Consider the following 14,866-nt stretch of genomic DNA (forward strand, 5'->3'; position numbering starts at 1 on the left):
TGATATGTTCTATTTTCGTATATATGAGACGAAATGTTTTTTCAAAAGAAAGCTAAGCATTTTGGCATTCGATGGTTATATTTGTCTTCTGTACCGCATTTATGTATGATTTGTACTTCAGATGCAAGCACTTTGGTTTTCGGGTTGTTATGCTCACTTTCTGTATCCCTTACTTCGGTTATGACTTCGTTTTCTGTATTTCATGCTTTGCGTACTCAATACATATTTTGTACTGACCCCCTTTCTTCGGGGGCTACGTTTCATGCCGCGCAGGTACCCACAGATGAGTAGGTGGTGTTAGCAGAAGATGTTCAATGATTGGCGAGCTCCATTTCCTCAGTCTTTGTCGAGTCAGAGTGCTTTTGTATGGTATCTGAAGTTATGGCAGAGACTTTGCAGACAGTCTCGTGTGTATGATATGTCGGTTTTATAAGCGGCTATGTAAGCCGATGTATTATTATGCATTATGTTACGAACTTCATATGTTTACAGATTTCAAACGATGCTAGTTTTATTTGATTTGACAAAGATGAAAGGCATGTTTGTTTTCAAAAAAAAAAAATTCATTATGTACTTGTGTCATGTTTTGCGGGCCCAGTATGATTATGAGTATGACGAGAGTCAGCGGGTTCGCTCGGCCCTAAGTAAGGGTCGGGTGCCCATCATGCCCTATCGAAAATTAGGGTGTGACACAAAGACTGAAGTACTCCTAGTGCTTCTAAAAGTAGGGTAATATGGAAGCTCGTTTACTCGTTGTTCGCTCATATCATACGATCATGCCAAAAAGAAAGAAAGGGAAAGCCTTAACATACCTTTTTGGTCGCTTTAACTTTAACTACTCAACGCTTGGCCTCCCATGCTTGTAAATCTATATTCAAAAAATTTATACTATTGTTAGACTCGTCTTCATAGGCTGTCTTAAGCCCTCAAACTAACTCTTTCTAGAGAATGCGCAGAAATTTGTGTGTTGTCTCTTGTTTATATCCCTAGCCCGAAATCGCAATTACCACAACCAATAACAACAACAACAATACCAACATCAACAACATCATCACTAACATCGACATACTCACTTAAGACATCTCGTATGATGTTTATCCAATTTCTTAACCGATAAATTAACTATACGCTCATTTAATCGCTCTACCTTCATAAATAAACCTAAGGCAACATTAATAAGGAAAGATTCATACCTTAGTCTTATTAAAATAGCAATATCTCTGATGTTCACCATGAATCCATACCAAATTCCCCCGCAAAACGATGCTATAGTCACAACTATGCACCACCCGAGCTTTGATTAGCTAAAGTCACTCAAATCCCTCAATGTTTTATGACCAAAATGACGCTATATGTTGATGAGCCTTTAGATCTGATTTTTGGTGAAAAAATGGGGTTTTGACCCTTTTATAGATGGATAAAGTAGGTTCGGGCAACGCCAGCGATTCTGTAGCGACGCGGCTACGCGCGTGGATTCTTGTAGCGCGCGTTTACTTTCTGTCAGCCTAACTTGTAACGTCCATAATTCTCTACTCCGATGTCGTATCGACAAGCAGTTTGTTACGTTAGAAACTAGACTCGACGAGCTTCATTTTAGGCTTTGATCTCCTAATATACTAGGAGATATACCCCTCCAAAGTTGACCCAAAATTCTGTCAACTTTTTTTCCAAATTTTTGACAAACTTATTTTCTTCGATTTGCTTGATCTCGGAACCTTTAGACGCTTGCTTAACACTTGTTAAGAGCATTCATTAACATTATAAGGGTTCCATGACCTCTCCGAGCTTACATTAGTTTACTCACAACGCACATGACGCGAAAATTTTCGAGGTGTAACATGCCCACACATCCATCATAACATCCTTATCTCCGCAACCTTCATCTTTTGAAAATGAGAGTTATTGACTGGCTAGCACTCGGCCCCGTATGACATAATTGGTCTAACCACCACTCTGTAGAACTTACCTTTAAGTTCTGGTGGCACCTTCTTATCATCTGAAGACTCTAGAATGCGAGCCTCGGTTTCATCACCTGTGATACGGTTTGTGACATCCTCGTCAATCTCATCATTTTCTTGTATGATAGATCCAAGATACTTGAAACTTTATTTCCTCTGGATGACTTAAGTATCAAGCCTCGCTTATGTCGACCTCGTCGACACGTCACGGGGCTTGCACTCAAGTATTATTAGTCTTGGTCACCCGGCTTTGAACCACTTTAGACTCCAGATCTATCTCGAAACCTCCAGCCTAACATTAACTCCACTGCATCATCCACGAATAACATACACCATAGAATCTCACATTGGATTTGTTGCGTCAGTCCATCCATCACCAAGGCAAATATAAATGGGCTAAGAGTTGATGGTGCAACCCCATCACCACTGGGAAGTGCTCTGAGTCACCTCCCATTGTCCTTACCCTGGTCTTGGCTCCCTCATACATGTCCTTGATCGCTTGAGTGTGTAACAACCAGTTCGATCATTTTGACATTTTTAGAAATTCTTGAATTGACGATCTTTCCCAAGTCCCATTAAACGTAACTAACTCACAAGGAGCAGAAAATGTGTCGATTCGATTCGCTTTGTGAAGTTTAAGGTTGTGTAATTTGGTCCAAAGATTCCTATATGTTTAACTCGCTTGGACTATTCTTTAACTCTTTTGAAAGTTACCCTGAGATGGTAGAGTTCGTAGGGTATCATCGGCATAATTCTTCTTAATCGATTCAGGTTCGGAAGGTCTCAAAATAAAATACGAATAATGGGAAGTGAGAGATTGGACTCTCCCCCATTTGGAAATCGTAGACTATCAGATACGAGTCTGGTCACGCACCTGCATATACCGTCCCTGCACAACCTAGTTTGGATCGGCGAACCTCAGCAATTAATGAGATCTCGCAGGATCGAACAAAGGCCCGCTGCGGCGAGTCAGCACCTGTGGAAAGACGTGCACAGAGGAGAAAATCGCTGAAACAGACCTAATAGTTAATCCCGAAATGTTAATCCCTTATTTCGGGATTGGACCTCATTTTCACCCATGTAAACTTCTCCAAAGCTGGTTGGAGGCAAGAATGGCTAGGAGACCTAAGGAATCAAGAAGGTAATCTTTTGAATTCATTAATCCTCTCTCCCATCTTACTTCAATCTTAATCCATGGAAGAAGTTGAGCTTTAAAGAAAACCCATGAAACTAGTAAAGCCCTAAAATGGTTAGAAATGGTGGGTAGTAAATGGATATTGGTAAAACAAGGGTAGTTATGTAGACGTTAATCTTGGGAAGACTAATTGCTAACTCAAAACCTTAGAGTTGATAGATTTGTATTTGGGTTGGTAAAAAGGAGCATTCTTGAAATTGGGAATTCTTGAAGAATAAAGGAATTAGTAACATTTTTTTTTTTAAAATGAAAACCACCAAACCAAGTTTGGCAGTGTTTCATTAAAATAGAAGGTTTTCTATACAAGAAAGGAAAAGGAAAAACAAATAAACAAAGATCCTAAAAAATAGAAATGAAAATGCAAACTACATCTAAAGACTATATAGAAGCTTGTCTACTGCAGATCCTCTGTCCTTGACTTGACATCATCTCAAACACCTACAAGCTCTCACCAGGTGCTATGGTTCAAAGTCAACTGAATACATATTCAGGCTCCCGGGATGAAGTAGAATTCTTCCATTTTTTCTTCAGATGCAGCTGCTATCTCTTTGACTTTATGTTGCATTTTGTTTGCCATTATCTCTGATTTCCTGAATGAACAGATCTTTAGAAGTATTACAAAAGAATGAGCATCATGCTAATACCACTCTTGTAATCCTGCCAAAGACATTTTCATACAAGTATATGCTGCTACTCATGGCATGTTGAAATGTATCCTTGTTGCTGTTACTGTTCTCCAAAGTTGCTGTTAATCTCCAGGGATGTGATGGTCCTTAGCTTTCCTGATTCTCATGTATGGTATATGTGACTTCTCTGTGTTGAGAATTTGCCTTGCTTTCACGGGGAAGTGAAGTGAAACTATGAAAATGGTGATCACACTGCAAAATCAAAAGCACTGGTAGTTAAAAAATCGGCCCGAGGCCATTTCCTTCTCTCGAACATGCTCCCACTTAGTTCCTTATCCCTCCTCGATCTTGAAATATCATTTATGATCATTGATATACTCCATGGAGCTGCCACTATTCGATTAAGGTCATCTTTAGTCATAGAATGTTTCCATCACCACTTGTAAAAAGCGTATGTGTAACACAATACGGAAACCTGCGTAGTGCCATTGCGTCGGCCGCCCAAATTTGAGCCATCGTATTCTTGTTGTTGTTGCAAAGTACGAAATCTTTGCTACATTTCTAATAACATTTCTAATACAAAAAGGCCATAGAGCTTGGTCAGGATTTCCCCACAAGCTCCGTAATTTGTTTAAACCACTTTGGCATAGGAAATTCCCGTTTCAACTATCTTGCTCGCAATTCTTGGCACAGCGTAGTGGCTTTTGTAGGATTTGAGGTATGCATCTTGGTAATTTGTCTTGCCATGGAAACCTCGATCTACATTTGATATATGATCATGTTGATCTCATAAATCACTTTGTTGATGAACGTCTTCTCAATATAGGACTGTAATCTCTAAACATGTCCCTGTACGCATTATGGTAACCATTGAAATAGCTCTAAATATAGCTTTGAACTTTGAGGGGCAATCAGCATTTCCACCGGACACAGAAAGAACTTTGTTTGACTTGTTAAAAGCGTATTTGTGATGTAACAACGATTTTAACATATGTCAAACTTTTGTATGGCTTATTTCTCTAACGAACAAGTGATCCACTCTTTCATATTTCCTATGATCTATTAACATCTTGCCTCGGTATCTATCCCCGATCCTTCTCACTCCTACTCCAACTGAGTATTTTAAACTTCCACAACCTCCGGAAGAAGAAAGATATATTAAAAGGTACACACAGTATCCACGTATTTTTAAAGACATAGAGCTTGGCTTGTTTTTCTCTCAGAAGTTCCCGTACGGTACTCGGAATTTGCACAAGTTGTCATCATCCGTCTTGGCCTATCCCGCTCTTCTTTTGGTTCATGAAAGTGCAATTACATCCCTAATATATGATCCTTGTATCCATTGGGAATAATTCTGGCCGATGTTCTTTATGTTCCAACCATCCTGCAGCATAAGTTCTTTCACATCTTGAACACTCTCATCTATCACGAAATCATCAGGAATAATGTGATATAAAGCCCCTAGCTTTGTCCAGTTGTCAAACCATACATTTGAAGTTCCACTCCTTGGTTCCCACCATATTTCATGTTCTATATTATCTCTAGCCTCTGTCATTTGCCTTACGTACTTGAGGACCTCCTTTTTGCACATTACGAGGAACATGCCTTTTGCGATATTTGATCCTTTAGTGTAATTTGCCATGAAGTATTTGTTGTCTGAATTTCCACCAAAGTTTTGTACATAAGGCTTTAGATACATCAAACAAAGATCTAAAGCCAGCTCCTCCTTCCTCTTTTGGCATACACAAGTTCAACCATGATGACGATGTCTTCTTCCGCCTTTCCTCACTATTCCGGAAGAATCTTGCAAATATTTTGTGCGAATAATTGATAACACATTTGGAGGTTTGATGGCGACAACATATGTATTGGCATGCTCATTAAAACATTAGTGATCAAAAGCTTGACTTTTTCCTCCAAATGATAGCAATCTTCATTTTCAAATGCAGCTTTATTCTTGACTTTCTTGATCGGATCATTGTCCTTGACTTTCCCTCTTCCTTGAATGTGTGACAGGACAACCCAAGTATGTAAAAGAAAAAGTGCCTCTTGAAAAACAAGTAATGTTCTCCACTTGTTGTATCAGCACATTAGACACTTTACTGTATACATAGAAGGCTTGCCTTTGTTGATAAGTTGGTTTGATACCTGCTCATAGTCATGTAATACCTCCATAATCAACTCCAAAGACCTAGAATCAGCAGATGAAAAAATTATTATGTCGTACACGTATGCCGGATGATTGAACTTGCACTCCGTTTAGGCATTCCATAGCTTCTAAAATCGTTGTTCTCAAATAAAGAGTTCAAAGCTCTAGATAAAACTTCGAGCGGTCAGATGAACAAAGGAGGAGAGAGTGGATCTCCTTGTTTCGTGGTGGAGTGGAAAAAACCGAAGCTTGGCACGGAACTAAGGGTATGGAATACCGGTTATTTGCTATCAACCTCCAAACCATATCTATGAACACTTCTACAAATCCCGTATTTCCTTAAAACTACAGTCCGGTAACTCCGTGACACCTCTGTCGTATGCTTTGGCCATGTCGATCTTAAGCACTACGTTAATTTTGGTTTTCCGCTTGGTCAATGTCGATCCACGAACGAGTTAGAAGGACATTTTGATGATACGTCACCCTTAACAAAACTTCATTGGTTAAGAGGTATCGGAAGGAAAGGTAAAGGCCTTCAAGCTTATCACGAACCACTCTAGAAATAACCTTGTTGATGAGATTCTTTTGAAGTGATTGGTCTCGTATCAACAAAAGTCTGTCTTGATATGCTTTGGTAATAGTACCGAGTTGGTATGTGTTATTGACTTAGGAAAAGTCGCCCGTCAAAGCTTTACATTGTATACATCGACACCTCCTGATGTCCTGACACACTGATAAAATATACCAATCATACCATACGGGACCCAGCACTATCTGCGAGATAATTCAAACCACGACCTTAACCCGCCTCTTCCAAAGTTGTGGTGCTTACCAGTTGATTGTTAGTATCCTAATAAAAAATACTAAGAACATGTTGTAGGAAATCAAAGTCTAATGGATCAACCTCTTGAGAGAACTGCTGATGATAAAATCTACAAGCTACTGCCGCAAGTGAATCCTTTTATCCATTATCCACTTGGCGATTTTGAATTCTTTTGATACGCGATCTCTTTCTCTACCGTTCACAATCTTGTGAAAATACCTTGTATTCTGTCTCCTTGACAAAACTTGTCATACGTGAATTTTGTCTTGAAATTCTTCCTCATGGTAGAAACATACTTCTTGATGCAGCATTGTGCTTGTTGTAGCACCATCATTCGTAGGAGAAGGATCTTCTTTTAAATAATTGTTCTTTAATTCTCACCACCTCTTCCCTTCTTGTTAAGCGCTTGAAAATATCACGAAGTTGCGCACACTCCGTGCAGGATAATGCGATTTTCACATTAAATCAACTTTAACTTAAAGGCTGATAATTCATCACATCCAAAATTTGTGCTCCATTGCACGATTAACCACCTCTAAGAATGATTCATATTCTGTCAATTTTAATCGAAAGGCTTCCTTATGTGATGTGAGATTTCACCACAAGTAAGTAATAAAGGGGCATGGTCTAAGCCAGTTCTAGATAAATGTTCCACTTCCATATGTGCAAACCAATCCTGTAGTTTGGAGTTTGCAATCATTCTATCCAATCTCTTGAAAATACGGTCACTACACCTGCCTCCCATTCAGTAAACGAGACTCCCACTATAATTGTTGTGAAGCAGTGCCATGAGTTAATCACACATGCAAAATCTTCATATTCATGCGGAAAAAATAGGCGGACCACAATCTTCTCATCTTCATTCATAATGACATTGAAGTCACCCCACCAACTAAGGCAAGTCCATGTGATCAGAATTATACGGCCCCATCCATGTAAAGTTAACTTTCCAGATGATCACACTTTGCATATACCATTGTTACCAATGACTTATTTCACTCTTGGAAAAATAGCTTTATAGTTATTTGTTGTTTTAGATCCTGCATGATCTCCATATCCACATTATCATTCATAAAGAACCATATTTTACCATTGCAGTTGTATGGCCATATCTCATTCCTAGCCTCCTTCTAAATCTCTGAATATGCCTAAAGTGTTGAAAAGGATCCATTAAAGCTATAATGGAAAATTTATGATGTCGTGCGACATTTGAACTCCGTGAAAAGCTTGTTGTGTGTTCCTGACTCGATATTCCAAAAGAGTGTTTTCATCATCATTTAAAAATAGGCTTACAACATCTCTTTGGTACTACTCTTATAGGAATAGTATACGTAATTACTTGTTTCTTTCCCTTCTTGGGTGCCTTCTGTCTAGATCTTGGAGAGATGCCAGCTTCTTTTACCACATTACTAAGAACCTGCTCCACTGAAGCCTCATCTTCACTTTCTTTGAATTTGTTTTTGCCTCATCATGTTCCACCTCAGCTCCCACATTAATATTACGAGAGATTACATTATGCAATTCCTTCAAAGAAGATTGTTTTCTTTGGTTGATTGTTTTCTTTGGTTGACCAGGTGCTGCACATTGTCCTTTTCCCCTTGTATAACTGCCAACTCCTTTATCACCTCTCTCTCAGGAGGAAATGATCCAATGCCATTGTCATTAATTGAGATGCTCAAATTTCTATCATTCATATTACTATCAGAAGACAAATCAACTTCCTGGACTTGAGCCTGAGACAAAGGTAGAATACTTAATATCTGATCTTTTTGACTATCTGCAACCACCAACTCCCCCTTGGCATTTGTAAACCTGGCAGCACCATAAGTCTGTATTTCTTCCTCACATGAGTCTAAATCATTCAAATCATCAATGTTATCTCCTAGCCCCATCTTCTCATGTGTACCATCACCATCTTGAACCCTTTCATCAGCCTGAATATGTTCCGTCATAAATTCTGAGGCATGTCCATTCTTAGAAAAAATATGGCATATAGATTTCTCACATGCATTTTCTTTTATGAGGTCCTGACATCTTTCAACTTTATCCTCAAAATCTTTGTCAGCATCATCTACCTCAACAGCAATGACACCCTCATCAACCCTTTCTCCAACACTTTTATGCACATCTTTTGTTGCCTGAACTGATTGTTCAGACTTTTTGTATCTTTGATGTTATCTTCTCCATCATTGACTGCTACACAAGATTCCAATCTCTGATCATGCTCCTCCATTTCTTTCTTATCAAATGGTTGAGTAGCTTCTTTCTTGTCATTTTCTACCTCCTTGGCTAACACATAAGTGTCATCTGTACCCTTGTCCTCTACATTATTGTTGACTTCTTCTTTTGTGATTTTGTCTAGCACATCAAAATTGTTATGTGTTGAAACTCCACTTTCAGGTGCAAGAACACTCTTGTTCCTAGCATCAGCAGCATCCTTACTTATCTTTTTTTCTTTGTCATTGATTCCAGGATAAGTAACCACTTTCCCACTTGATAGAACCTTAGGCACATATGTCTGCACGGGATATCTCCATCCATGATGTCTCCTCCTTCTTCCTAGTGTAGAGGTTGTACCCACATTTGACACATCCTCCTTCTCATGCTCCTTCTCCCCTTCCTTTGCATCCTCTTTTGTGTCTGCCACCAATTCAGGATGCAAAACACGACAGTCCTCATTTGTATGGCCTTGCAAAATGCATTCTGTGGAATACTTTGGTAAATGATCATACTGAATTCTCACTTTGACCAACCTAATCTCCTTAGTCTTCTCATCTTCAATTTCCATCAAAACAAACTTAGGAAGATTAGATAACAAATCTAGTTGAACCTTAACCCTTGCGCAGTTAGGTCTAGTTTTGTTTATGGTGGCCATGTCAAGTAATAAGGGTTTTCCAACTGCAGATGCCAAAGTAAACAATGATTCTTTGACAAAATACATGGGAAGCATGTTTGGAAAAGAAATCCAAGCCATGGCTATTGACGTTTCTTCCTCAACCTTAAAATTAGAGTCATAAATTAAGGGCCTCATTTGATACGGAAAACCATCCTTGGATTTCAGCCAAAAGCACCCTTTGAAGACATAGTAATGAAATCCTCTATTAGAGAATATCAATAAGTGTCTATCTCTCAGGAAACCAATATCATACTTTCCCTTCACACCACACTGTTGAGGAATAATAGTTATTAATTCTTCTAACTCCGACCATCCATAAGAAAACTTACCAACAATGGCATGTTGTAGGTTTTCAATCTGCTCCATTCTAGATACTTCAGATGTTGTCCAACGCACCACAGGAATACCATCCACATATGTTACCTCCTTCATTGGCATTGGATCACAAAAGGGATTGGACGTGGGAGTTGTTCCATTCACAAGTGTTTGAGCATAGTTTGGAGAAGAAGGAATTAGTAACATTTAGTGGGAGGGATGATTGTAAATGATGGGCTAATAACTATCGGAGCACCTAGAATCCTAGTGAAGTAGGAAAAGTGCCAACTTTACCCATAAACCCGAGACAAGCCAAGTAAGGCTTTCCTAAATGGTAATGACTGATTTATCACTACGTCTTACTTATGCGAATTTGTTAATTATTAGACTCTGACATGCTACGAGATGACCCAAAGGAAGGAACGAAGTTCGAGATGAATGTTCATGGTACCAGCTCGGCTATGAGGTAGGTTATGGCTTACATTTTTTGTTAGACTCTGATTAGCGAAGCATATGTGTGGTTAGGAATTGACGGGGAAAACATGTTGAGACTGTAACTCTATGTGTGAGTATGATTGGTCTAAAATGAAACTAATAAGAGGGTCGCGGGGTAATAAAAAGGGGCGATTCCATTACTTGTGAGGAGACGAGCACTAGTATCGGATATGAGACAGGTTTCTGCGATATGATATGATATGATAAGGCCGTAATTCGAGAAAATTATCGGAGCGGTGATATATGGCCCTCATGAGCCTCCCATGGGTCACGACGTCATTCATATTCGACCGTGTGTATATCGGGAAAGCAGAGAAAAGGCCTTGTGTTTGCATTGCATCTGCATATCATTCACCCATTATCTACATTGTTGTTGTCATTATTGGTATTTGTTTGGCCTTACCTTGAAACCTATTTGTTACCTGGATTTAATTGTCAAAGTTGTGATTAGCCTACTTTTGGATTATTGTTAGTTAAGGACAAGGAGGTGCTTGGTGGAATTAATGTCTAAAATTGTCCAAAGCAAGAGGGTTGAATACTAAGTAATATGAGTTTATGATCTTTAAGCGTACAATTTGATAATCTTCATAAATTGCTAAGTATAAGACGACTAAAGGACTCCGTGTGCTAAAAATTTATGGTTTCTCACTTAAGATCGATCAATCATAAGAACTCCAGAAAATTATGGGTATTTGAGTTTCTAGTCAAGAATTAGTGTAGTGAGAAGTAGTGATTTTATTAAGGATTTGTGAAATGGTTTTAGTATTCCATGTCTACTTGTCGATTTCCTTTACTAAGACATATGCCAACTAATTGTTGTCCGCCTATGATACCTACCGGTATGTGTTGTTTTGTACTGATATTGCACTTGCTATGCCTTTTTGGGGTGTAGAGTTGTTTCAGGTATACGGGTGAGGATTTATTGATTCCGTCAGGTCTTACGGTGCCACTGCGAGTTCCATGTCTACTCTCATTCTGGACAGTGGTTGTGTTCATTCTGTTATGTCATTCATTGTTACACCTTGGAAAATTTCCCTTCATTTGCATTATACGTAAACTAATGTAAGCCCAAAGTGGACATGAATCCCTTACAAGGTTAAGGAGGATATCTAATAATTTTAAGCACGTACCTTAAGGTTTTGGAGTTAAATGAATTGGCAGAAGAAGTTCGTTGAAGGTTAGAATTGGTGTCATGTTTTTGGGAAGATTTCACATCATTTGTGCTATACATTGTTTAGCATTAGCTTGAGAGGGATTTATAGGGCTCCTTATATGGTTAATGAAGTTTTACATAAGTTTCAAGAAGGTATCATAAGAATTGGAGGTCAAACGAATCGAAAAGAACGCATTTTCGCGAAAATTAGAGTTTGTGGGCAGTTTGCGGCCGCAAACTGAGTCTGCTATGCAGCATATGGGCCAAAAACTCCAAATTCTTGGGGACCTTACTTCCCAGTGCCTCCCCATATTGTGGAGGGAGTAAGCGGCCGCAAGTCCTAACTTGTTGGGCCGCATCTCCCCCGCAACACGGGGCGGTGGGGTGGTTTTAAGGCCTTTTTAATATCCAAAGGAACCCATTTTTCATATCCATTTTCAACACTTCTCTCCCCATATAATCAGAGTATTGTTGAAGGTTATCCATCATTCCAAAACCTTCCACACTATCACAAGAGAAGATTAACCCTTAAAACCCCAAGAGAATCCATGGAAAATGATTATTCTTGCCTCTTCTCAATGTTGTGATGAATTGGTCTTGAAAGAAGTTGAGTGAGGTGAAGTTATTCTATTATAAGCTATGATCTTCATCTTATTTATCTAATTGAGTTGACTAAAAGGTTTAACAAGTCTTGGAAAGGAAAAGAATCATAGTGGAGAAGTCACAAGGTATTAAATTGAAGTTGATGGCTATGAGTTGAATTTGAAAGGGAATTTTGGATTAATTTAAGTTTAGTTTGAATGAAATCTTTTGATAATGGTATTTTGATGTTGTTATTGTTGATTGGGAGTTGATATGGAATTTGGTGGAACTAGATAAAATAGGAGAAGTGCTGCCCAAATTCCCATTGGCTCACTAATTACTCTAGTTTGAATTTATGAGTGTTTTCAAGACTTAACTCTAGTATAAATCCTCTTGAATGTAGATTTACGATCTTGGGAGGAAAAACGTTAAGTAGTTAAGGGGACGAAAAGGTATGTTAAGGCTAACCCTTTCCTTCTTATGGCATGATCACTTCGATACGAACATATATACAAATGTCCTCTATGATGACTCCATTTCTAGAAATACTAAAGCTTATAGTTCTTGATGTTCTCATGATATTATTGAGCATTGTTTCATGATTATTGATCTTGTTCATTGTTGTTGATCTCATCTTATGGTAATTGTTCCTTCAAGGTGAGACATAGCGATGATGATGATTCTATAATAACAAATCGGAGGTTTACCGACCTTACTTCACTCCGATAGAGTTGTAACGTTTTATTTGGAATCTTATGCATGCTTTATATATATGTAGCTATTTTCTCACATCGAGCCGCGCTATAGTCGGCCGGGTACGACACGTAGATGTGCTCACCACTGCAGTGGGTACGTTATGATGTTATCCCAGACGCGGGATGATGATGATATGATGATAACACCGAGCCTATATGACCGGGTACGATACTATATATGTATATATGAAAATGTTTTTTTAAAGCAAAGCATGCATGACATCCGCCTTAAGAGGCACTCGGAGGTACAAATTGATCTTTTTATCTTATGTTATCTTCATGCTTTCATTATTTTTGTTACTCATGCCTTACATACTCAGTACATTATTCGTACTGAAGTCCTTTTGTTTGTGGACGTTGCGTTCATGCCCGCAGGTAGACAGGGAGACAGACCAGACCCCTAGGCTGCTTCATCAGCGATTTTATAGGAGCGCTCCATTTGTTTCGGAGCCTTTTTAGCTAGTATTATTCTTGTGTACATATATAGGAATGGCGGGGTCCTGGCCCATCTTTATGATGTTATACACTCCATGTAGAGGCTCGTAGACAGATGTATATGGTTAGATATTCTATAACCTCATCGGTTCACTTTTTGTATATCATTTTTGGCAGCCTTGTCGGCTTGTATCTATAGGCATAGTTGGTGGTGATTACATAGATGTGCATATATCTCTTGGACTCATACCCTTACAGTTTATGGTATTTATGAGTTATCGTTGTAGTCCACCTAGATATGATTATGAGATGCATGTCAAGAGGTGCTCAGTAGGGTAGCTTCGGGTGCCCGTCATGGCCCTCAGGTTAGGTCGTGACAAAAGTGGTATCAAAGCAGTTTGTCCTAGGGTGTGTCTACGAGCCGTGTCCAGTAGAGTCTTGTTTATGGGTGTGAAGCGCGCCACACTTATAAACAGGAGGCTGCGGGGTATTTAGGAATGATTGACCTTTCTTTCTCATCTTAGATTATGCGATAGAGCCATGTTATAAGGATTCCCTTGTTCCTGACCATGTGTTATGATTTCAGCAATACTTGTGAAAAGAAAAGCTACAGCAGCCCAGAAGGGCAAGTCAGTGGCATGTAGGAGAACTGGACAAGTACCGCTTACAGATGTGGAGGAGGGCGAGTCCCAAAATGAGGTTCCATCTCGACCCTTTCACACTCCGCCTGCTACAAAGGTGTATAGAGGAGCTCCAGCTCCAGCACCCCCAATTCCTCCACCGGATGCCTCGGGCCAAGAGATGAGAGAGGCTATTCAGTTGTTGACCCAGTTAGTAGCCGTTCAGGCTCAGCGACAGGGTGCGGGTCATGGTGATAGGGCTGTTAGTGCCAGAGTTCGTGATTTCATTAATTTAGACCCTCCAGAACTATTTGGGTCAGAACTAGATGAGGACCCGCAGAACTTCATAGATGGGATGTTGAGGACATTGCGGGTAATGCATGCTTCAAATGTTGAGTTGGTAGAGTTGGGCCTCTTATAGATTACTGGATGTGGTTGTTCATTGGTATAATACCTAGATGTCTTCTAGAGGGTTAACGCACCTCCAACTATGTGGCAAGAGTTTGTAAATGCTTTCCTTCGACATTATTTGCCGCCAGAGATTCGACAGGCCAGAGCTGATAAGTTTCTGAACCTTAGACAGGGGAACATGAGTGCTCGGGAGTATAACCTTCATTTTAACTCATTGGCTAGGTATGCCCCAGCTATGGTAGCCAACATGGGAGATCGTGTCCACCGGTTTATGAGTGGTTTGGGACCACATTTGATTGATAATTGCTTGACGGCCTCGCTTTAGAAAGGTATGGATATTTCTTATATTCAGGCCCACACCCAGAATCTTGAGGAGCGACAACAGCAGCGAAGGGCTGAGCGTGAGCATAATAGGGGTTATAGTAAGAGAGCTGTACCGTTAGGTGGTTTAAG

This window comes from Lycium ferocissimum, chromosome 4 (assembly GCF_029784015.1).
Source record: "Lycium ferocissimum isolate CSIRO_LF1 chromosome 4, AGI_CSIRO_Lferr_CH_V1, whole genome shotgun sequence".
Taxonomy (NCBI): Eukaryota; Viridiplantae; Streptophyta; class Magnoliopsida; order Solanales; family Solanaceae; genus Lycium; species Lycium ferocissimum.